General features: G+C 44.7%; 1 protein-coding gene and 1 pseudogene across 6 annotated transcripts in view; both read right to left on the minus strand.

The window, feature by feature from the left end:
* The window catches only part of APOD (apolipoprotein D), an 87,832-nt gene that overhangs the window by 15,492 nt on the left and 49,929 nt on the right, over positions 1–22,411 (minus strand). The gene's annotated exons all lie outside the window — the stretch shown is intronic.
* Positions 13,914–14,420, minus strand: LOC307187216 (ubiquitin-conjugating enzyme E2 L3-like; annotated as a pseudogene). Its single transcript has one exon. The product of its transcript is annotated as a ubiquitin-conjugating enzyme E2 L3-like (transcript).

Raw genomic sequence — 22,411 nt, forward strand, 5'->3', positions numbered from 1 at the left:
CGCAGGCTCAGCGGCCATGGCTCACGGGCCCGGCCGCTCCGCTGCACGTGGGATCCTCCTGGACCGGGGCACGAACCTGCGTCCCCAGCATCAGCAGGCGGACTCTCAACCACTGTGCCACCAGGGAAGCCCCGGACCTTTTTGTTTATCCATCCTGTATATAATAGTTTGCATCTGCTAATCCTGAACTCCCAATCCTTCCCTCCCCCCACCTCCCCTCCTCCTTGGCAACCACAAGTCTGTTCTCTATGTCTGTGAGTCTATTTCTGTTTTTTTTTTTTTTTTTTTTTTGCGGTACGCGGGCCTCTCACTGTTGTGGCCTCTCCCGTTGCGGAGCACAGGCTCCGGACGTGCAGGCTCAGCGGCCATGGCTCACGGGCCTAGCTGCTCCACAGCACGTGGGATCTTCCCGGACCGGGGAACGAACCCATGTCCCCTGCATCGGCAGGCGGACTCTCAACCACTGCGCCACCAGGGAAGCCCCTATTTCTGTTTTGTAGATAAATTGGTATTTTAGATTCCACATATAAGTGATATCATATGGTATTTGTCTTTCTCTTTCTGACTTACCTCACTTAGTATGATCATCTCTGGGTCCATCCATGTTGCTGCAAATGGCAGTATTTCATTCTTTGTTATGGCTGAGTAATATTCCATTGTGTGTGTGTGTATATATATATATATATATATACCACACTGGCAGAAGGTGACACATAGATAAGACACTACTTTTGTACCAGACTTATATTCCTAAATAAAATTCATTCTCAAATTTGTAAGCAATAGAGAGAAATTTACAGCACTAGACCTTTAAATCTTATAACAACAGCAGCAAGAGTGAAACCTTAACATACCAAACTTTGAGAGCTCTTTCTTTGGGATGTTCTTTACCTTTTCAGGAAAAGAAGGAATTCTTCCTGTTCAGGGTACTGACTCTGACTGTACTCCTGTAATGCTTTCCCCTCAGAACTCTGCGCGGCTCCCTCCTTCGTCCAGGTCTCTGATCTAATGTCCTTCCTTTAAGGGCCTTCCTGACCTTTAAAAAATAGCACTCTTGTCACTATCATTTTACTTGGTTCATTATATCCTTACTATATCTTTACCTGAAATTATATCCTTTATTTATGTTTTTTTCTTGCTTATGGTGTTTTCCCCACTGGGATCTAAGCTCCACAAGTACAGAGAATTTGTCTCATTTTCTTACTGCTGTACCCCTAGTGGCTAGAACACATCGTAAGTGCTCAGTAACTACTTATAAACTGAATGGAAGGGACCTATCTATTCAAAGAATTTACTGAGTATTCTAAGATATGCACAAGGACTAGAGGTAATATTCAAGAGACTTCTATTTGAATTGTTTTCTGTAACTATTACAATAAATTGTTGCACAGTTTTCCACAAAGCAATATTGCTAAATTTCCAAATGTGTAAGTTAAGATTGATATATTTATATATTTGAATCCTCAGCATGAAATCAAGAACTGTGGAGCTGAAGGTACTAGTCTAGGAGTCATAGTGTGAGAAAAATCACATTATCTTTCTGGGTCTCAGTTTATTTTTTTCTGCAGGTGTTAGCAAACGATATAATTTAGGGAAATCCTCTTTTTATATGTTTCTGGAATGTAGAGACAAGCACAAGTTCTTAAGCATTATAAAACCAATCAGAATTGTGTTCTAAACAAGTCTTTATGTTTAAATTCCAAAGAGTGCAATTTGTTGTAAACAATTAAAATAGTACCAAAATGTAGGCCTCAGAAAGTGTGTCTCATAATCCCACACCTCAGAGATTGTTACATTTGCACTTATTCTTCTCCATAGTCCCAGACAGATCCCAACATAATAACAATAATAGCAACTATATCCAGTGTACTGAAGCTTTCTTGTCTTTATGTAATAATGTATCTCTTGATATCAATTCACATAGATGTACTTCATTCTTTTACTTGCTGTAAAACGTTGTTTTTACATGACAGCACATTTCTTCAAGAGGATGGCCTGTGGTTTTCTAGGGAAGTAGTTCTTTAGTTGGGTGATCTTTTCATCATGTAGGTAATTGCCTCAGTGGTTTCACCGTAAGACCCTCAGGGAAGATGAAATTGTTTTTGTGGACTTTTTGTAGCAAGAAATAGAGAACTATCCCATCTTAAAAAAAAAAAAAAGTTTCCCAGATGGAAATTTCTCTGTTTATTAATACGTGGTTCTTTCAACTACCAGAGTCATCCTGTATGCCTTTCTAAAGTGATTTTTCTTTTGTCAAGTATAATGAAGGGGAAACACAACTGTAGTTTTCATGTGAAAACCCAGACTATGAGTTTTCAATAGCAGGTATTCACTCTTTAAGACTCAGTTCAAAAGTTCCACTCTCTGGTTGTCTCCCTGAATTCTTGCCCACTCCATGCAGTGTTCATCACTCTCTACTTTGTGTTTCCACAGCACGTGTTACTTTGGTCTCAGGCCCATCACACCACGTCAAGCATCACCACTAGGGCCACCATCTCCTCCTGGAAACTGTCAGATCCTTCAGAGTAGGTTTGTCTTTTTGTCCCTGGTAAATTGCCTAATGCCTGGTAGGTAATAAGTGTTTACTAAATGTCACTGGATGATTGAGTGCTTAATTCTCATTATTTTGGGGGATGACCACATACTTCATGATTTATTCAGATGCCCTCTTTCCTCTCCTTCCTGCTCCTTTGTGGCCGTTTAGTTTATCACTAGGATCTGGAACCAGCTGAGAGTTGAAGGATGCCAAGCATCTGCTGAACAGCAAGAAAGCAATCAAACTGGTGAAAACTACAACTTGACATGGCATGGGGGAGGAACACGGAACTGGAAGGCGGGAGGCCTGGGTTCTTGTCCTAGCTCCGTTACTAACTCATTTATCCATTCATTCACTCTTTCGACAACAGATATCAAGCACTGCCATGTTCAGGCACTGTTCTAAGTCCTGCAGATGTAATGGTGAAGAAGAAAGACAAGGTCCTAGCCCTTGTGGGACTTACCAACCAGAACAGAGTCAGACACACAGAGAGGAAAACATATATGAGAGAACAGGGTGATGTGATAGGGAGTGACTGGGTGGGCTACTTCAGTTTTGTGGTCAGGAAGGGTCATTTCAGTGAGATGTTAATGATGGAAAGGAAACAGTCATTCAAGGATCAGGGGGAAAAGCATTCCAGGAAGAACAAACAGCCAGTGCAAATGTCCTAGGGTGGGAATAGATTTCAGGTTTTCAAGGGACAGAAAGACCAGTGTGGCTGGAGTGGAGAGATGAGGAGGAAAGTGATTCAAAGTGAGTTTGGAGAGGTAGGCAGAAGCCATGTTACATCGTGCTTTGAGGAATTTAGGTTTTATTTCAAGTACAATGGGAAGCCATGTACTTGTACATTCTACAAGAATGTGACAAGATTATTCAGTCTTCCCTGTCAAGTGTGGATTGTAGAATGGTTCCAGATGGATCAGCTGGGAAGCTATTGCAGTCATTCAGGTAATGGTGGCTTGGACCACAGTGACTGTGATGAAAATGGAGAGAAGTAGATGAATTTGGAATATGCTTTGGAGATAAAGTGGACAAGATTTGCTGATATATTGAATATAGATAATGAAGAAAAAAGGGAATCAAGACTGACTCCTAGATTTATAGGTTGAACAACTGGGTGAATGCTCACGCTAATGACTAAAACTAGGAAGCCTGAGGAAGGAGCAAGTTTGGGAGGAAAACTCAAATTCTTTCATGGATAAATTATATCTGAGTTGCCTGTTAGACACCCATGTGGAAATGTGAAGATGGCAGTTGGATAGTCAAGTCAAGATTTGGGGAAAAGTCAGGGCTAGAGGCAGAGATTTTGGAATCATAAGCACATAGATCAGCGGTCCCCAACCTTTTTGGCACCAGGGACCAGTTTCCTGGAAGACAAGTTTTCCACGGACGGGAGGTTGGGGGGATGGTTCAGGCAGTAATATGAGTGATGGGGAGTGGTGGGGAGCTATGGGGAACGGTGGGGAGTGGTGGGGAGCGGGGGGGAGCGATGGGGAGTGATGGGGAGCGGCAGATGAAGCTTTGCTCACTCACCCACCGCTCACCTCCTGCTGTGCGGCCCGGTTCCTAACAGGCTGCAGACCGGTAACGGTCTGAGACCCGGGGGTTGGGGATCCCAGAAGGAGATGGTCTTCAAAGTCATGGTACTCGATGGGGTTACAAAGGGAGAGCACACAGTAATGGGAGAAAAGGATGCTCAGGACAGACCCTTACTATGCTCTAACTTAGAGAGACTGACTAGAGGAGAATGAGCCAGTAAAGGAGACATAAGTAAAAGAGGACAGTGGGCTATCACAGAGCCAAGGGAGGAAAATGTTTTAAGAAGGAGGAAATAATCAACTTTTGCTGAAAGTTCAAAGAAGATAATGAAGAAGCGGCCCCTGGATTTAGCAAATGGAGGTCACTGGTGACCTTGACAATAGTAGTCTCTGTGGATAATGGGAATAGAAGTCCAATTTGAGTGTGTTGAGGAAGGGAATTGGAAACAGCAACTCAGTTTTGAAGTTGAAGGAAAATAGAGAAATGAGTTTAGTAGCTGACAGGAGACATGGAGGTTGAGGAAGATGCTCAGGGCATGCACATGGGGCTGATCCAGTAGAGGAGGAATATTGATTCTGTAGGAGAGGCGGGTGGAGACTGCAAGAGCAATCCTGAGCAAGAGAGAGGGAGTGGGATCCAGAGCACAGGTGGAGAGGCTGGCTTTTGAGAGGAGCAAGGGTTCTAGGCCCATAGAAACAGGAGGGGATGCAGAGGGGAGGCAACCAGATTCAGGGAGGTATGTAGATCTGGTGGTAAGAAGATGTGGGGTTTTCTCTTTGTGTGACTGTGGTCAAGTCACTTATCTTGCTGAGATCTGTTGGAGAAACTCAACAATTCTGCTCTGATCATGGTAAATGGGTTTCCTTGAACACAGTCACTCTGCTAATGACACCTGCCTTAACACCTGCTTCATTTATTTAGGGACAGAGTGGGGAAGGGGCAGGGTTCAACCTAGGACTAATTGTAATCATAGCTCCTGACTATTTAACACTGCAACACCAGGTCCTATATAGGTGTTTTCCATATATTAGCTCTAATTGTTACATACCCTGCAAGGCAGGCATTAGTACTAGTCCCATTAGAGGGATGAAAAAACTGAGGTGGGAAGATGTGGTCATGCAACTTTTCTAAAGTGATGAAGTGAGAATTTAAATCCTAACGTGTAACTCCAAACCCATACTTTTAACCATTATGTTCTATTGGCCCAGCAATAGAAAGGGGTGAAAGGGTTCACTGAGAGATTGGCCAGGGGTTTAATACCTTCCAACCTTCTCAGCAGAGAAGGATGATACCAACTGCTTACTAATTCCTGAGAAATGCTGAGGCAAGCAGGAGGGCTGAGTTTTCTGCATCAGGCTCAGAAACTAGTGTTCCAGACTCCTTGACAAAGGCCACCTGAAAGCAGAGGAATTGAACCCGTGCATCTAGTCCATCATCCAACACCGTCATCCAACAAATTCCAGGAGCTGGGACATCTGCTACCAGTTACCTCAGTCAACTTATTGTGGCTTTAAGCTTTTCCAGATGTTTGCTGGGAAACAATCTTTGTCCAGTTTTGTAATCCAATATAGACTGAGGCCAGTTCTTATGAAGATATATGGGGCTGGCAGGGCCACCTCCAAGCCTTCCAATGGGACCAAAATTCAGGATTTTTTAATGCAGAAGCAGTAAGAGCTCTGTTTTGATTTTTTTAGTTTTCTAAGATAATAAATAGATTGGTGGACAGAGCTCAGGTTCCGGAACAGGGCGATGGGGTTCTTGCCTCAGCTCTCTTACCTCTTAGCTGGGTGACTTTGGAGAGTTTCCTGAGCTTTCAATCCAGGGTTTGACTATCAGGTGTTTGTAATATGGAATCCATGGGTCTCCATGGGAGGTTGACAGAACCCCATTTCAATAAAATTGAATGCTTTTGCGATCCTGTTTTGTTTTACGCATTTATGGACATTTTTGCTGAGTTGTCAGTGGGTCCATGGCACAAAAAGGGTAGGAACTTGAGAGAGGATGTCTGGAGTCCCTGCTTGATTCGACATAATTTCCATGAACATACCTTCTGGGAGAGAAATTTCTTTAATGAAGTCCAACTGAGTGTGCAGGAGTGAAGGGCAGTTTCCCAATGCTGGTGAGAGAGGTCAGTAAATAGGAGGTGATGGAGCATCACATTTGGGCTGGGGCCCAGGTGACAGAGGGAGAGAGCCAGACTCCAGGCTCTCACATGCTGTCTTCATCTGGGTAGAGGGGCTGAACCCATCACCCCCGAGAGGCAGGAGCAGCCTGCAGACTTCGAGTCTCAGGTGCCACGTGCTGCCTCGAGTGAGAAGATAAGAGGGAGGGAGAGGGTGGCAGCAGGAGAACCATGACCTGGCCCATCCTTCTATCTCTGTGTTACTTTCGCTCCTGTAACACAGTTTCCGACAATAAAGTGATGGTAGAATAAATAGAGAGTTTTCACTGACTGATGAGCCAGCTCTCGGGTACTAGACACTTGTTATGCTGGGTACTCTACATATATTATCTCCTTCAAGCCAAGAGCAACCATGCAAGGTAGATATAATTATATCCATTTTGTGGAGCAGAGAACTTGCTCACAGGTTAGGACTTGCCCAACATGGTGCAGCGAGTGGCTGAACTGGGATTCGTAACCACTTCTGAATTCACCTTCTCGTGAATGGGAGCTATTGGCCAGTCTCTTGGTCCAAGGTAGTCCCTCTTACAATGGGACATGCCCCAATTTGAAGAACAGGATTTCTATGTCTCCATCTAAGTCTTTAAGAAAATGACCATTTGATTTATTGATTTATTATGTACTTTGTCAAAAGTGGTATTGTTGTACCGTGTCTAGAGTTTTGTGTTTGGCCTTGGAGCCTCCTTTTAAGTTTTCTGAAATACAAGTAGGTCCTCATTACAGCGATGAAGAGAGTATTATTGGATTTGAGAGCCACAGCATACTCCATTAAGAATGGCAAGTGGTTTTCCATGGGCTACATCTCCTGGAGGGAGCAAGTGGGTGTAGGGGAGAGGAGGTGACTGAGAACCACAGATTTCATTGGTTCCTGGATTTGGGTGGAGGCTATATAGTAGATCTGTTACTGACTCGAGAATACATCAGTGCATCCCTTGGTCTTGCATGCTTTGCATGGGGTCTAAGAGCCTCTATTTTAGAATTATTGATGGAGTGAAATAGTATTCTTTTGTGCTTTTTTCCCCCAAATATCTTGTGTTAGTGACTCTTCCTTAGTCCAGTGGTCCTTAACTCTGGTCACATATACCTGGGGTGCTTTTAATAAGACTGATTCCTGGGCCCTATCTCCAAAGATTCTGACTTAATAGATCTGTGTGAGGGCCTAGGCATCAGTAACTGTTAAAAGCTCTGCCAACATAGAAAACAAACTTATGTTACCAAAGGGGAAAGCAGGGGAGGAATAAATTAGGAGTTTGAGATTACCAGATACAAACTACCATATATAAAATAGATAAACAACAAGGTCCTACTGTGTAGCACAGGGAACTCTATTCGATATCCTGTAATAAACCATAATAGAAAAGAATATATATATCTATATCTGAATCACTTTGCTGTACACCACAAACTAACACAACATTGTAAATCAACTATACTTCAATAAAAAAAAGAAAAGAAAAGCTCTGCCAATGATTTCAATGTGCAGGGAGGTGAGAACCACTGAGTCATTGTCTTGCTTGCCTTTGGCCATCCTGCTTGCGGCTCCCTTACCTGGAAGGCCTCCCTGCCCTCTTCACATGGTCAACTCTTGCTGGTCCTCCAGGAACACTGAAACACTGGTTGGGCTCTGTGGCCTCCTCTGTGCTCCCAGGACCGTTTGCAAAATCTCTCTCTAACACATCCCCCAGTGTTCTAGTGTGTGGTTTGTCTCTCTTCCCTACAGGGCTGTACGTGGGAAGGGATGTGGCCTTATTTCTTTGACGCTCCAGCTTCCAGCATGGTGCCTGGCACAAAGTAGGAGCTTGGTAAATGTTTGTTGAATAAGTGAGGGCATGAAAATATTTGGAGGGAAAGAATCAGAAATGTGGCCAGACATGTCTGGTCCTTTTCCATTCTCTGGGGGCCCTGAGGACACATCAGGAGAGCTTAGGATGAGTGTGTTTGGAGAGGTCTGAGGCTGCATGTGAATCTGACGTTCAGAAATACACGTATTCGGTTTTTAAAAAGGTCCCCCGCACCTCATCATAGTATATACCACAACAAATACTGAAGTCTCAGGGGTTCAGCTCCAGCTACCCCGTGTAGCCATCACTCAGCCCATAGCGTCTGCTCGGCTTATGAGTCAAGCTGCCTCTTTGTCCTTTACAGAGATGTTGGTTCTATCTCAGAGGAACAAAGAAAACATTCTGACTGTGAGAGAACGGCTTTCGGGGTTTTCCTGACGCAGCCCTGGAGAGAAGACACTTTTATTTCTATCTGTTCAGTGGGGATCGGTAGAGACACGGGTGTGTCCATGGCCTTCAATCATGACATTCACATAAAGACACGGCTGGCAGAGCCTCCTTGGGGTGGGCACTCTGAGGTTTTCAGGTGGGATAGTCTGAACTTTAATGAAAGTAGAGAGGGATGAGGAGGAGGAGAAAGCTCTTTCTATTAAGAACCTACCCAGGCCTTCCCTGGTGGCGCAGTGGTTGAGAGTCCGCCTGCCAATGCAGGGGACACGGGTTCGTGCCCCGGTCCGGGAAGATCCCACATGCCGCGGAGCGGCTGGGCCCGTGAGCCATGGCCACTGAGCCTGTGCGTCCGGAGCCTGTGCTCCACAACGGGAGAGGCCACAACAGTGAGAGGCCTGTGTACCGCAAAAAACAAACAAACAAAAAAAAACCTACCTAGTGGCACTCAAATACTATTCCAGAGACTCTGTGTTAATTCGTCTACTCCTTACAGTAACCCCATGAAGTAGATATTGTCTTTATATTATTTTTACCTTTGAGTCACTTTTCTTCAATACCTACATACTCTGTCTCCAAATATTCTCCATCCAGCCTCCTAAATTTCTATTTCATCCCTTCTCTGTTTCCCCAGTGGCAATACCTTACCTCAGGCCTCCATCTAATTTGACATGAGAAGGTTCAAGTGTCACTAAGCTCATACCGTATGTCACAACCATAGTGGGAGCTGCATTTGGACTTGGGTCTTGGAGTAAAGGGACCTCCTCTGTTGAGTCAATGATTCTGAGACTTACCAAGATTCCCTTGAGGTTTCTGACTAATCCCCTTAGACTTCCTTCTGTCTCCCCCACCCCAGGCCTAAATCTTTGACCTGTTCTCATAAATCAATAATTTATTAATTTAACAAATGTTTACGGAGCACTTCGCAAGGACTAGTCATTTTGCTAGGCACCAGGAAGATGAGATGTACAAGATCAAACCCCTGTCCTTGTGGACTTTGCTATTCTGGCTTCTTTCCCCTCTGAGTAGTTGCTCTGGTCACTTGTTTCTCAGCTTCCCTCACCTGGATCAGTGACCTTTGTAGCAGAAGCTGAACATGGACATTAACCAGACAAACTCCTGAAGACTCAGGATCTCTGCACCCTGCCGTGAGGGGCACTGGACAGCTCCATTCTGCCTGTCCAGGGGCTTCAAATTGTCTCTTACATTCCCTTCCCACAGCCATATCCACTTGAGAGATGGGCAAAGCTTAGGGACTCTTAGCATCTCAGGGCTCAGCCTTGCAGGTACCACTCTGGGGATCTTGGGACCACAGGGGACCCTAGTCTCCAGGGAAAGAAGCCTGTTGACCTGTCAGCCAGAAATCCTTTTATCTCTGGTATCACGAACTCTCAAGTAAACATGTCTTATATACATTTTGCCCTAAATGATCCAATGTCTGCTTTCCTAGCACATTCTATGTCTTTGGACTGGGATGCTTTGATGTAGTTAGAATAACAAAAATTTAGGAAAACAAACTCAACTTTTAAAAGAAAAATATGTGAACGAAAGAGTTGGTTCATCAAATATGCTTCAAATAGGGAGATTTCAATCATGACCAGAAGGCCCGTGATTTTCTTAAAAGGGTCAAGGAAGGGCTCCCCTAAAGAAAGTCTGCTGGGTCTGAAGGAAGGTCCCACCTCACAACTCTAAGGGATGAACACACACACTTTGCCTTTTTTCTCTACATTTGGCCTGAGATGATCTTCAGGTTGTCATAACTATTCCAGGTTGAGAATTTCACTTCATTGAGATTCACCCTAACTCACTCAAAAGAACCCAACAGATGGTCTAAAGATTTAGGCATCAACCGAATTCACCCCCTCCCCTTTTCTCCCACTAGCCAGGGCCCAGAGCTGTGGAATTTTCCAGAAGCTGGTGCTTCCAGTTGAGGGGAAGTGACTGGATTTCCCAGGACCTTCCCACTTCAGGAGGGTTATTTGAAAAGATATCCATGGCCTGCTTAGGGAATATTACAAGTTGTAGTGTGGGGATGTGCTTGGGCAGGGATGGGCTTCAACTGAGGCCCTGAGGGACTGAGTTTGAAACAGGGGAGAAGGAAAAATTTAAAAAAACAACAACCAAAAAACAAAAAACCAAACAATGGTACAAAGGAAGCACTGTTCCCATGAACAGATGGAGTGGCGGGGTCAGCTGAGCCCAGGTCACTGTACCAGGCCTCCCATAGCATCTGTGCTGGGTTGGGAGGAAGCACATCTCTGGTCCAGGGACAGAGTGGGCCAGGGAAATGGCCCAGGGGATAAATGGCTACATTAGGACGTCGTGCAGAGCAGAGGGATACCCTTAGGACTTTAAATTGGGAAACTGGATAAGTGGAGGGGAATTTCTAGCTCTACTATAGGAGTCCTGCAGTGTAGACTGCCAAATAGAATAATGCAAGTGGCATAGTGAACATTCTGGCTTGAAATATACAGCTTAACTGCTACCTGTTCAGATTAACCAGATAACGGCCAGATCTTCAAGTCCCACAGGGATCTGTGGACACAGGCACAGGAGGCTGCCTTTGGACTTGCAGCTGCTTCTAACATATGTGATACACGCAGACATGTAGTTATTCTGTATGCTCTTTAAGGCCTCTTCCTTTCCTGAGCATCTAAAATTTTAGAGACCTACAGCTAAACATGTTAGGGATGAGTCATGCTGTGAATGGTCACTGGGTGGACAGCAGAGGAAAGGAAGGATTCATGTGACCAACCTTGTCCTCCATGATACTAGACCCTACTCAGATCCCTGAGAGTGTCAGGGATGAGGGAGTTTGTAGTCTCCTCTCAATGATGTTGTAGCCAACTAAGGTTTATCCTATTTTGTCTTATTTCAATTTTGGTATCTTGACAGGCCATTACTATTTACAGCCAAGAATCAGTGAGAATCTCCATAGCAGCTCAGTTAAAGAATCCTCTTCATGTTAGGACTTCTGGAAAGAGCACAGGTCTGTGAATCAAGACAGACGGGTTCTAGGCTCAGCTTTGTCATCAATCTGTGGCTGACTTTGGCAAGGAACTTCCTCTGCCCAGATCAAAGTTCATCCTTTCTTGCCACTAACATTCTATGACTGTGACTTGGTACCTAGTATAGGAAGAAGACAAGACCCCAGGCAGGTCAGGGGAGTCAGAAACGGAAGTTGGGAGAAGGTTGTATTAGCTTAGGAACCATTAAAATCCTTGGATCCCTACGTAACTCTGCTTGCATCTTTAAGTCCACTGGCCTCACTCTACCTCCCAAACTGTCAGCTCTGATCAGGGCCTGAGGGCTTCCGCAGAAGCACCAAGACTCACTGGGTCCCCATTTCTTTTATGCACCCACCATGGGGGTAGAGAGTCAGAGAGATAGGCTGTGAGGTGAGAAAGGAGGCCATGTGGAGAGTGCAGCTGGGGAAGATGCTTCCATTTTGAAACCATTTGCTGCAGGCCCTCCAGCCTCAGCACCAGGAGAGGACTATAGTCATGGATGAATAGCTTATGCTGTTGTCTTAGATGAAACTGTTTATATGAAACAGGAAATGCAAACACAGGTTCTGTTTTTCTGCACTGCATTTCTCTGATGGGGATAATAATAGTTGTACAACCCGGAGTGTGGTTATTAAACCCATCCTATGGTCACAAAGAAGCTGTGAGAAAGCCAACAGGCACAGACTCCCCAAGGCAGGATTTGGAGATTTTGCAAATTTCAAACTATTTTCCTGATGAACTGTAGTACCCCACCACGAAGACAGAAGAGATGGAGTCGAACTCCAAGTACATTTTGTCCTCACAGAGTTTGTTTTAACACCAGAAGAATTTCTTCTGTGTGTTTTTATCATGGTCTTACCCCTATGAACTTGTTTAGCACTCAGTCTAGTGGACACTTGGTGAATATGAAAGTCTCCAGCACAAAATAAGTGGCCGAGAATGGGAACATTCCAGGATTCCATGGGTTAGTTTATTTGCAGGACCCAAATGGTCTGGTTGGTTCTTCCACCAAATTGAAGAACTGATTATCTGAGGAGGGTTTATCATAGATATATTAATTATATATCTATGTGATTGTGTGTGGCCGAGAGCTGAGGTCCTTGGACTCCAGGAGAAAGGCAGACTCTTTATGATAAGTCTCTAGTGGTCAGATCAGAACCAGCCTCGCGAAGTTAGTGAGAGCCCTGAGCTGATCTGGAGAGCGTAGAACGAAGTGCCTGGCTGATTTTGGACAAGTGTTCTTTGTGGGAAAAAGAGGTCACTCTCTCATCTAGTGCAAACCAAACTTGGGACACAGACACATACATACAGCGTTCCTGCAATTCTCCCCGTCCAAGAGGACTGCTCCTTTCCCTCCCACATGCTTCTCAGGCAGCCAATTTCCCTTTGCTGACTCTCCCTCTGTCTCCATCCTTCACACCCTTCCCAAGACTGCCCTTGATGCTCATTTCACCCACTTTTGCCTGGATACAAATGATGGGAGATGGCAGTGAGCTTGTCCTCAGTCCAAGCCTTCACTCCTCAGGAGGGCCCTGGGCCTTGCTTGGCTGAAGCACTGGGGATAAAATAAGGAAGAAGTCTGAGAGAAGAGGAGAAGCAGAGGAAGACCAGGACTGTGACCTGGGGACAGAAGTGAGTTTTCCTCTTATTGACTCACCTCTACCAAGAATTAGGGCAGGAGGAAACATAAAATTTAGCTCTCCAAAGTCTAGAATGATCTTAATCTTACATATCCACTTTACTGAGGACATCTCTAGTGATTTGTTTGGAGATATTTGGGTGAAGAAACTTTGATACTTTTTTATTGTCAATGGGTTTTAACCTGCTACGAAAATAGGGATGAATCATAAAACTTGGTCCTCAAATATGCCCCGGTTATAATTTTTTTAAAAATAAATTTATTTTATTTTTGGCTGCGTTGGGTCTTTGTTGCTGCGCGCGGACTTCTCATTGCAATGGCTTCTCTTCTTGCAGAGCACGGGCTCTAGGTGTGTGGGCTTCAGTAGTTGTGGCACGTGGGCTCAGTAGTTATGGCTCGCAGGCTCAGTAGTTGTGGTACATGGGCTTAGTTGCTCTGTGGCATGTGGGATCTTCCTGGACCAGGGCTCGAACTCATGTCCCCTGCATTGGCAGGCAGATTCTTAACCACTGCACCACCAGGGAAGCCCATGCCCTGGTTTTAATTTAAAGCCAAGTATTCAATTCAGTTTTCTTTTCTGTTTTTTTTTTTCATTATACCGCTTATTAGATCCATGACACAGTGGTAACCACATTTTTCATGTCCACTGACACCATTTATTGACATCTTTTCTTTTCTTTTTCTTAGAACATCTTAAAATTTTAATCCTATCTTTACAGGTTACCTAGACCACTTTTGATTATGAAAATTGTAGAAAATTAGTAACTGCCACAAGCAGATGCTGGGCGGTGGCCCATGTCAATCTTCCATAGAGTCCTGCTTCTTGGGATATCTGAATGCACTGCTCAGGGTCTCTGCTCACACGCTGGAATCAGTTGTGGCAGAGTTTAGTCCACAGGTCACTTTTCCCCATATTTCTTTGTAAACTCTTCAACGTTCTTAGAGAATTTTTTACTGTCCTTGTGCTGGGGGGTTCATCTGGTTGGTTTTGGTTGCTGGCTTCCAGTTTTCAGCACTAATCACCAGCAGACAGACCTGCCCTTTTCATCCATGTTCCGGGTGATAGATCTTCGATTCACATGTGATCTTTGGTAGCTTGAATGGGTAGTCTGCTGGAAAGCTGATTTCGATTCCGAAGGCCCCCGTATCAATATGGAGGGCTGTCAGGAACCATAAGCCCTTGCTAGGTCAACAAAGTAGCTTCATCAACCTAGATGTAAAGGAATTTTTTCATCTCACATTTGAGGATGTCTTCAAGCCCCTTCAGCAGTCTCCTGCTGGCTGCCATCTTCAATCTGGTGCTGCTGGCACCTTGACATCTTTTCTTTAATATTTAGGTCTGTAATTCTGCAGATACCACAGATAATAAGTGGAAAGTTATCTCATTTTCTTTATTTCATTTTTGTGGACAAATAGAGAGTCTTTTAGTTTATATCAGGTATAAAGATCAAAGAAAGTCTAATTCAAGTTGAAAACCAACAACATTTGGCTGATCATAAACTTTCCCAGGGTGCTACATCTAGAAGAAATTCAGTACCTAGTACAAGTACCATATTGTTGCTATATCACAGGTATCTCACATATCAATGATATTGTCGCTTAGAAGCAGCATCTACACTTTAAGTTGCTCATGCTGAGATGTAAGATGTTGCCGGCAATATTTATTTTGAAAACATACAAACAATAGTTCTCTTTTTCATTGCTCCAGTTACCCTTAGTTATAGTACTTAAAAGTACTTTTGTACTGTTTTGTGTGTGTGATTATAGAAGTAATTCATGTTCAAAAAAAGTGGAAAACACAGGAAAGCACAAAGAAGAAAAGCATATGAAAGCCAGTAATTCCACCAGCCAGAGAGAACCATGGTTACCATTTGCTATTTCTGCTATATAGGGATAGGGTTGTAGAAGAGTTATAGAGAGGAGGCACGTATCTTTTGAAACAAAAATGAGATCATATGAGGGGCAGGGAGACAAAAGGTGAAAGAGATGCTCCAATTGCATCAGAGTTCATGTGAGACCTTCCGACAGAGACCTGCCAACAGAGAAGTGGAATATTTGAGCTAAACCTTGAGCCCTCCCAGGACTAAGTTCTAGGAGCCTGCCTAAGGGTATAGCCTGGTTGTAATTGAATGACTCTGGCCCTGGGGTATCCATGGCCTGTCAGGTTTCACAGCAGGTCAAGGCCACTTCTAGGATTTACTCTGCTTTGTAGCTTCCCACCTGGACCTGGAGAAGACTGTGAATAAAATGTTTCTAATTCACTTTTCCTCTCCCCTCTCATCCCCCTTAGCCAGGATTCTTGGCTCTTAGTAGCCAAGCTTCTCTATAACTGATATATTATTTATGATATTTGCTCCACTGTCACCACAACGATTTTATATTTTACTCTCTTGAGATATGTTGTAAGAGAAGGAAATATGGTTTTGCCTTTGTTTCACGTCATGCCCATTTATGCTGAATGTATAAAATGGCTCCTCATGCATTTCCCACACCCTGTACCAAAGGAAAATTTTCATTCAGTTGTGTCTTCTAGTGACTCCACACAAGTCCTTTTGACTTTGGGCCAGAACCATTCAATATTCGTTCCACAAAGTTTTCTCAAGCACCCACATGGGCCAGGTACCATTCCATGTATTGGGGATACAGCAATGAACGAAACGTGCAAAAATCCCATCCCTCACAGAGTGTTCATTCTGGTGAGACCAGATGGCCAAATGCCTCTTGCTGCCATGCCAGCTCATTCAATCATTCATTTGTTCAAGCATTCATTCATTCAAGCAGTCCTTCAACAAACAGTGAGTGCCTACTATAGTGGCTTTGTAATGTGTTAACTTGGCTAGGCTACATTACACGTTCCTTTCCTTCATGTTTTTGGAATAGGGTGGGCCACCAGGGGGATTCTCATGTGAGATTTGGAGGGTGGAAGTGAAGCAGCAGTCATTTTGTAGCTCACACATATGGTCCTGTATCTGCTGGCCCACCTCCTTTGCATGAAGCAGGGACCAGGCCCATATCTGCCCTCACCTCCCCTAGGTCCTCCCTCAGCTTCCCTGACCCCTGGGCAGCTGTGGGCATTTACACCCACGATGACAGGTGCCTTTGTTTGACCCGTCAGCTCTGGTAGCTCCTATGTACTCTGCTCCACTCTCCTAAGACTCAATCCTGACAAAGCTGGCATTGCTTACCCTCCACTCTACTTCACCCTGCATTTCACTTTTAATTAGCTAAGGAAATTTATTTAAATTTGTTAAACTTATTTAAAATTAATTAGCTAAGTGATATATCGTTTATTATATACATTCTACTTTATTTATCCATTCAACAAAAGTTCTAACAAGATTCTCCTACATGGCAGGCACTCCGCTAGGTGCTGGGGGTACATTGGAGAGCAGAACAGATGTGGTCTCTGCCCTCATGGAGCTTACAGCCCAGCAAGGGAGGACAGACCAAAAATTCAAGTAAACAAACAAAACTTGATTTTTAAATGAGTGGGGCTGTATAAATAGAGAAAGGTGAGCCAGGGTGGACAGGAGGGTAGGACCTATTCCAGATAAGATAGATGGGGAAGGCCTTTGTATCCAGATGCATTTTTAAGTATTAGAAAGTCAAAAGGATATGGACCCATCAAGAAAGCAGTTTTTGTTAGAAGTGTTCATCCGTTTGAAAAATACTCCACAGTGGTTAAATTTCTTAAGAAGAAATATGAATAGAGATGGAAAGCTAGCAGTTTGAGACACCCAGATTCAGGAGGAAAGAGACAGTCATACAAGTTCACTGGGAGAACAGGGGATGGTGAGTCATCTTTTTCTTTCCTTTTGATCTGATGTTGAAAGGGGGAAGTATATGGAAAGGAAGTCCTTCATTCTAACAGAGACGATTTACTAAGAATGAGTTACTGAGAGTGAGTCCAGGCTGTACCATCAAAAACCTCTCCATTAAGATAGTAGTCAGGGGGAGGGATGGGACACAAGGTGGACCCTGAGAGAATATGCAGCACGTGCTCGCGACAAACAACTGGTGTGTGTGTGTGTGTGTGTGTGTGTGTGTGTGTGTGTGTGTGTTGTGATATGATGCACTTTTTCCTTCACAGAAAATCTTCTACATTAGTCCATTCTGAGGAAACAAGTGAGGTGATGGCTCTGCATTTTCTTTGACGCTGCCCAGGAACCCAGGATGAAGCCACTCAGACTGGCTGTGAACACTAGGTATGACCTGAGCTGGAAATGCTCCCCAGTTAGAGTCAGTTCCCTGGTCAGGGGTTCCCAGTGATCCTGGAATAAGTCACATCTGTCACCAGAGGGTAAGGGTCATGACTTTAATCCTTTTGTGTTCCCTCAGCATGCTGAGCAATGTGCTATGCCCCCAGCAGGAGAATCGGTACTTATTGATGCCTTTATACAAAAGCTTCCCACCTGAGCCAAGTCAACTTTTAAAGCTTTTAGGGACTTCCCTGGTGGCACAGTGGTTGAGAATCCGCCTGCCAACGCAGGGGACACGGGTTCGAGCCCTGGTCCGGGAAGATCCCACATGCCGCGGAGCAGCTAAGCCCATGCGCTACAACTATTGAGCCTGCGCTCAGAGCCCATAAGCCAAACTACTGAGCCTGCGTGCCACAACTACTGAAGCCCGCGTGCCCAGAGCCCGTGCTCCACAACGAGAGGAGCCACTGCAATGACAAGCCCGCGCACCGCAACGAAGAGTAGCCCCCGCTCGCCGCAACTAGAGAAAGCCCCCGCACAGCAACAAAGACCCAACACAGCCAAAAATAAATAAATAAATAAATTTTAGGGAGAAAAAAAAAGCTTTTAAAGGTTTGGGCCTGAAGTGTGGACTCAAGACACAGAGACCCCAGCAGGGAACTAGTGGTCTTCTAATGTTTCTCATGATGTTTCCAGGTCAAGTTACTGGTTTTGGATCCAGAGGAATGATGCTCCTCATGTTTGGAATTCTACAGAGGAGAGGAAGAACTCAAACAAAAAGCTAGGAGAGGAGCCAATGTGATGAGGAAGAGATTAAAGCCCCTTTCTTCTCAAATGAGGACATTGCTTTCAAAACAAGGATGAACACTGTGTTGGGAAATTTCAAGTTCTCCTTACTGTTTTGCTCTCAGGGCAATTTTAGTAAATAAAGCCCCACTGTTATTCATTGGATTTTCCAGATTGGCTTTAAGCTCCTTTAGCTTGGTGGTGGCAGGCTGACAGGTTATAAAGAAAACACAGCAAGAGAAATCCAGGTTAAAATATTTATTTAAGTTAGCCTCTGCATATCTTTCCATATACTCTATTATTTCTGAACTCACTTTACCTATATGTCCTCAAAATACCCATGAATATCCACTCCTTCCTAGATGGCATTACATTTCATTTTAGATTTTAAAAAAGAAAAAAAGTGCCTTGTCTTGGCACCTGACATTTTCTTCATGGGTCAGAATACCCAGAGTTTCTGTGCTTCATCAACACCAGGGAGACTAAGCACCAAACATTTCACAGATTTCTATTATAAAGGTTCTTACAAACATGGACCCGTGCAAAGGCTCAGTTGTCACCTCTAAAGACAATGGTGTTCCTCAGCCTTACTGTCTGGCCCTGATTAGCACATATGACATAAATAGTATAGCCTCTGGTGTGACCTTGTCACAAAATTCACTCACCTTGGCTATTAGTGGCCTTTACGTGACATAAAACAAATGACCTGTCACTGATCAAGTGAACAAAAGAAATCATAAAAATTCAAGCAAAAGGGGAAACAATATATGCACACACGTAAAGTTTTAACCTAACGTCACCCAGCCTAAAGCTCTCAGCCAGAAAATGTGTTGCCATCTTTCCTCCCACAAGGCATTACTGGGTGGAAAACACATAAGCATCATCGGTAGAGTCTGCCCTGGGATAGCCGTCTCACAGTTCTGATAGAGGAACAACAGCCTGAGACCCCATCTCCAGCACCAGGCATGCCTGTGACCCGGCTTCCATCTTGCACTCAGAGGCCAAGGCCTGGATTCATCACCCCTCACTGCAGCAGGAGCTCAAGGAGGTTCGCTCAAAATTCAATATTTATTGCTTGAAGCACTTTTAGAGTCCTTTGCTATCCAAAACCTTTCCCTTGAGCCTTGGAGAGGATTACAAAGTAATGCTTTCTTCCTTCAGCTTATTTCTTAGGAAATTGCCTTCAGACCTGCCAAAGTCACAAAGAGATGCAGGATTTCATTGGTGTCTTCATACATGGAACATTTGGTCATCCCTCATGATTTTTTCCACTCCTATTTCCTGAAGAGAAAACAGAAGCTCTGGGAAAGAGGGGCTACCTGCCTCTGGTCTCTTGGCTGCCCTGGTAGGAAGAGTCCAAGTGACGGTTCCAGGAATGAGGCTGGGACTGTGGGCAGATCCATACCTGTTGCTTCACCTTCTCATTTCACAGTGTGTGGCCCGCTGTCAGGTGAGGGCCACACTTCTTCTGTCCAGGTGCTTTGCCTTCACCTTGTTTTGTTACCACATTTTCCCTTATTTTCTGCCTTTCTTCCGTCCATATATCATAAATCCATTCACTATCCATCCATCCACCCATCCTTTTACCCATTCTTCCCAAACTGATGACTTCCTATGTGCCAGGCTTTGTGCTAGACGCTGACTCTGAAGAGGAGTGAGAATGATTCCTGCCCCCAATCTTGTGGGAGAGGCATATGTAAATATGTTATACATATTTAGCATATGTAAATAACTCTAATATGGTGCAGAGGTTGAGGTGTGCCTAAGACCAAGGGACTGCCTGCATGCAAAGGAGAAGCATCACCTCCAGCTGTCACCTCCTGAGGTGGACTTTCTGTCAAAATGGCCCCTCTGATCCCACCTCCCGGTGTTCACGCCCTTGTGTGATCCCCTCCCGTTGAGTGTGGGTAGAACTTATGACTTGCTTGCTTCTACCATAAGACAAAGGTGACAGGATGTGGGTGACTATGTGTATGTAATTACATTATTCTGTTACATAAAATTGTAGTGCCCATCTTGCTGGAGTTTCTGTCTCCCTTGCTATAGCTTTGAGGAAGCAAGTGACCACGTTGGGGAATCCCACGTGCCAAGAAACTTGGCTTTAGGAGCTAAGAACAGCCTCTGGCCAACAGCCAACAAGAAACTGAAGCTCTGTGTCACGTAGCCGCAGGAACTGGGCTCTGCCAACAACCTGAGGGAACTTTGGAAGTGGACCTTTCCTCAGCAGAGCCTCAGGTGAGACTCAGCCCCAGCTGACACCCTTTTCTTTTTTCAAATTGAAGTATAGTTGATTTACAATGTTGTGTTAATTTCTGCCATACAGCCAAGTGACTCAGTTATACCAGCTGACACCCTGATTACAGTTTTAAAAGACCCTAAACAGCAGATCCAGATAAGCTTTGCTGGGATTCCTGATGCACAGTAACTGTGAGATAAAACACGTGTGTTGTTTTAAACCCCTAAGTTTGTGGTAATTTGTTATGCAACACTAGAAAACTATCATACCTCCTGAGAAGCAGCTATCAGAAATGTAAAGTTCTGGGAAGGGGCTGACAGCTGGGGGAATGTCTCCAGCTCCCATGTTCATCCATTCAGCAAATATTTATCGAGCATTTATGATGCACGATGTACTGGTTTAGATACATTAGTAAACAGAAGAAAATCCCTGGGACTTCCCTGGTGGCGTAGTGGTTGGGAATCCGCCTGCCAAAGCAGGGCACATGGGTTCGAGCCCTGGTTGGGGAAGATCCCACATGCCGTGGAGTAACTAAGCCCGTGCGCCGCAACTACTCAGCCTGTGCTCTAGAACCCGTGAGCCACAACTACTGAGCCCATGTGCCACAACTGCTGAAGCCCGTGTGCCTGGAGCTGGTGCTCTGCAACGAGAGAGGCCACTGCAGTGAGAAGCCCGCACACCATGACGAGGAGTGGCCCCCGCTCTCCGCCACTAGAGACGGCCCACGTGCACCAACAAAGACCCAATGCAGCCAGAAATAAATAAATAAATAAATTTAAAAGAAAAAAAGAAAGAAAATCCCTGCTCTCACGAAGCTTATATTCTAGTCAAGGAATAAAAACATTAAATTAATAAATAAATTGTATATAACATGTTATTAGGTGATGAGTACTATAGAAAGGAGAGAGGGGCTGGGGATGCCAGGGGGTGGGTTGAAGTTTTTCATAGGGTCACTGGGGTAGGCCTCACTGAAAGGGCAAAAGCTGGAAAGAGGTGAGGAAATATTACACAAGAAACTCCAGGCATCCTCCACGTGTACAACTTCAAGCACGGATTCAAGGTCTAATCCTGCCCTGGGGGTTCATGCCCGTCATAACTGCCCTTTTCAACCTCCTTTCTCACCGCTACTCCACCATGCCCAGGTCCACCCTGCATCCTCACCTCCCAACCCTCTGCCATTCCCCAAACCCACCTACCAAGAATCCTCACTCCTCATTCTGTTCCCACAACAAAATGCTTCTCCTCCCTGGTCACCTCAGTGGCCGCCTCCCCCGAAGCCTCCCCCGGTGCTCCCACCTCACCCTCAGAACAAAGTGCGCCCCTCCTCCACGTTCCCTCCAGCTTTGCTTGTAACTTATTGTGAGCTTTCTACTTTCCACACTTGTTACAGCTGGTGGCCTTTGTCTCTTGGAGAGACTGGAATGCAGGGACCTGGACTTGTTATCACTGAGTTTCCAGGCTCGGGCATATTACAGGTGGGATTTGTTGAAAAAAAAAAATTAGTTGGAAATCAGTCCTCTGTGGGTTTTTTTCTCTCTTTCCGTCTACCTCTCGCCCGACTCCCTCACTATCTGTCTTTCTCTGCACACCTCTTTCTGCATTTCTAAGTGTCTTTTTCTGTTTCTCAGTCTGTCTTGGTTTCTCTCTCACACACATGTAGACACATGCACATGGACACTCGCACAATCATTATGCAGAAGTTTCTTTTGAGCATCTTGTTTTCCCACGGCACCAGGGGGACAGGTGGGAAGGAAATGAGAGTGGGATGGGGTAGGATTGGGGTGGAGGAAGAACCTTTACTTCAAGGAAAAACCTGAAGTATACAACTGGCCACTCTTAAATATAGGTTAAAACAACCACATTACTACCCACACATCCACCTAGGGAGGAAACTCATTCCTCTTATCTTCACATCACCCAGGGTTTCTCAGCAGTGGCACTATTGATTTTTTGGATCAGATAATTCTAATATGGAGCATGTCCTGTGGCTTGTAGGACGTTTAGCAGCATCTCTGGCCTCTAACCGCCAGTAGCAGCCCCCAGTCATGACAATCAAAA

This window comes from Stenella coeruleoalba (genome assembly GCF_951394435.1).
Source record: "Stenella coeruleoalba genome assembly, chromosome: 5".
NCBI lineage: Eukaryota > Metazoa > Chordata > Mammalia > Artiodactyla > Delphinidae > Stenella > Stenella coeruleoalba.